We start from the raw sequence: 2,663 nt of genomic DNA, 5'->3' as shown, positions 1-2,663 counted from the left end.
TTGTTTTGCGGATCCAAACCCAGCCCTCAAGGTCTAACATCAAGGAAAACCTTGCTTCCCTGGACTGCCTCTTTCACTCCACTAACATCTGCTAAGCATATACATTAGGCAAGGCCCATCCCGGGTACTGTGAGACCAGGAGATGGATAAGAAACAGCCCTTCCCCTCCACGGATGGATGAAGAACAGGGCAGAGAGAAGACACGTGGTCATACAAATACTAAGCGAGGTGAGTATTGAGAAATGATGCCAAAGGAGTGGGAGAGGAAGGCTCTGTGGGCTCCGGGATATCTTGTCCTTTTCTGCTAGGAGGAGGCACCCGGATGGCTCCCAAGAGAGTGGTGAATAATGGGCAGACATGGGGAAGGAGGGCATTCCAGGAGCACAGAACAACATGAACTGAAACAGGAACTGGCCAAAGGGCAGTTCAATTTGATTGGACCTTCAGCATGAAAGAAACAACAGCTATTAGTATTGCGTTATTATTATTGTTGACACTCACGGATTAGGACTTACGAACCAGGCCCTGCTCTAAGCTTTATCTACTGCGGGTGCTGTCCACCTGGAGCACACGGGTGTGGTGTACCAGTCCCCAGTTCAGGTCAACGCCTGGGTTGTATAGTTGTAACATACTAACTCGTTAAGTTCTCAATTAAAAAGATACCTTCATTTAAAAGATAAGGAAATCAACACACCGACACTAGTAAGAGATAAGCTCAGGGAGGGATGTAGGACTCGGAGGGACTGAGCACCCAGTGCCAGGGCCACAAATTTCCCCGGCACCTAACCTGGCCGGTCTTGTCGGGGACCACCCAGAGGCACAGAGAGTGCCTTTGAGGTGAGGGAAGGAGCACTGTTAATCCTTCTGGAATCCCCAACAATTGACTTGAGCAAGGAAGGAATGAAGGAACATAATGAGAGCCATTTAGGAGTGAGCAAGAGAACACACCCCGCCTGTCGAGCTCCTGGACTCAGCCCTGCTCTCCCCTGAAACTTTTGTTCCTTGTTGCTCCAGCAGGGAAGAGGCTCACCCATCACAGCACCACTCCATGCCCAGATCAGGACAGCCAGGGGCAAAGCGCAGGGTTCGGGAGAGAGAGCAGAGTGTCTGGTTACCTAGGATACCCAGAGTGTCTTAAAACACCCAATCTCCACAGCAAGGTCACTGATGTGGAGCGAGGGAGGGGGGACATAAATGTCCCCGGGGCCAACTGTAACCGGCTTGGGCTAGAATTGGCTAGTTTAACTCCTCTCCTCAGAAGGGGAACGAACTTCTCAACCGTCCTCGAGAGACTTGGTTTCTGCCTGTTTAAGCCTTCAAAGGGCTGGGTAGGGCCCAGGGGGGAGAGAAAAGTTCAAGAACCCCTCCCTGAAACTGTGCGCGAGGAGAAAGGCAGAGAAGGTAAACACACTGGTGAACGCAGCACCCCGGACGGTTCCGCATTCTCTCCAACAGCAGCAGTTCCCAGGATCTGCGTCCTCCCAGGTTCAGAAGGAAAGTTCCTGAAGCCAGCCTCCCCTACTAGCTCTCCTTAGCACAAGCCTTTCCGGGAAGGGCACACACACTCTCCAGAACTCAGCTAGGTCAGAGGGGCCCGTGCCATCGGCCTTCCCCCCATACCAGCCAGTCGCCTTCTGGTCGCAGGTTCACCCGGTCGTCCCACGCCGACCCAGGACCCCCTGAGCCCCGGACCCCCGCCGAGCAGCACAATCACGTGGTCCTGGCGACCCGGGCCCGGCCTCTGCACCTCCCACCCCACAGGGAGGGCGGCCATCTACTGACAGCCAGGCCGACGCAGCCCGTCCGGAACCGACAGCCCGACACCATCATCCACCCCCACCACCATGCCTTGCAACCAGGAAGCTGCAGGGCNGTCGTCCGACGGTCGCGCCCTGCGCGGCGATCTCGGGGAGGGCGTTCCCCAAGCCCCCTCTAGCCCCTCGTACCATTGTTAGCCACTCTCTTTAATAGAGAACACTTTCCATACTAAAAAGGGCACGCAACCGTACGGAAATGGTGGTGGTAGGGCGAGTCGTTTACAGGGGAGAAACCCAACAAACTACCTCAGCCACGTGAGCAAGGTCAACATCAGGAGAGAGAAATCAGGGGCGCCTGGGTGGCTTAGTCGGTTAAGCGTCCGACTTTCGCTTAGGTCATGATCTCGCGGTTCGTGGGTTCGAGCCCCACGTCGGGCTCTGTGCTGACTGCCAGCTCGGAGCCTGGAGCCTGTTTCAGTCTGTGACTCCCTCTCTCTGACCTTCCGCTGCTCACGCTGTCTCTCTCTCTCTCCTAGAAATAAATAAAAAACATTTAAAAAATATATTTTTAAAAAAAGAGAGAGAGAGAGAAATCAGCAGTGATAGTATGTGCCGACTGTGGTCTTCGTCCTAAGAATACAGACCCCCAGTCTATGAGAAAAAGACAGCCAAACCCTGGATGAGGGATATTCTACAAACAATTTGGCCAATACTCCTCAAAATTGTCAAGGTCATCAAAGCCAAGGAAAGTCTGCCAACACGTTGTTACAGCCAAGAAAAGCCTGCGGAGATAGGAAAATAATGTACTGTGGTATCCTGGATGGGATCCTGGTAAAAGGACATTAGACAAGAACTAGAAATCTGAAGTATGGACGTCAGTAAATAAGGCATCAATATTGGCTCATT

At 53.0% G+C, this 2,663-nt stretch overlaps 1 protein-coding gene across 1 annotated transcript in view; it reads right to left on the bottom strand.

Annotated features, from left to right (window-relative positions):
* ANXA11 (annexin A11) overlaps positions 1-1,642 on the bottom strand; it is a 43,575-nt gene extending 41,933 nt beyond the window's left edge. Inside the window, exon 1 of the mRNA XM_077746377.1 lies at positions 1,621-1,642. The gene's annotated coding sequence lies outside the window, so the exon portion shown is untranslated. The remainder of the gene's footprint in view (positions 1-1,620) is intronic.
* Between the last annotated feature and the right edge of the window lie 1,021 nt (positions 1,643-2,663).

This window comes from Crocuta crocuta, unplaced genomic scaffold (genome assembly GCF_008692635.1).
Source record: "Crocuta crocuta isolate KB4526 unplaced genomic scaffold, BGI_CrCroc_1.0 scaffold28, whole genome shotgun sequence".
Lineage (NCBI taxonomy): Eukaryota > Metazoa > Chordata > Mammalia > Carnivora > Hyaenidae > Crocuta > Crocuta crocuta.
Note: the sequence above shows the minus strand (reverse complement) of the source record. Positions and strands in the feature narration are given on the sequence as shown.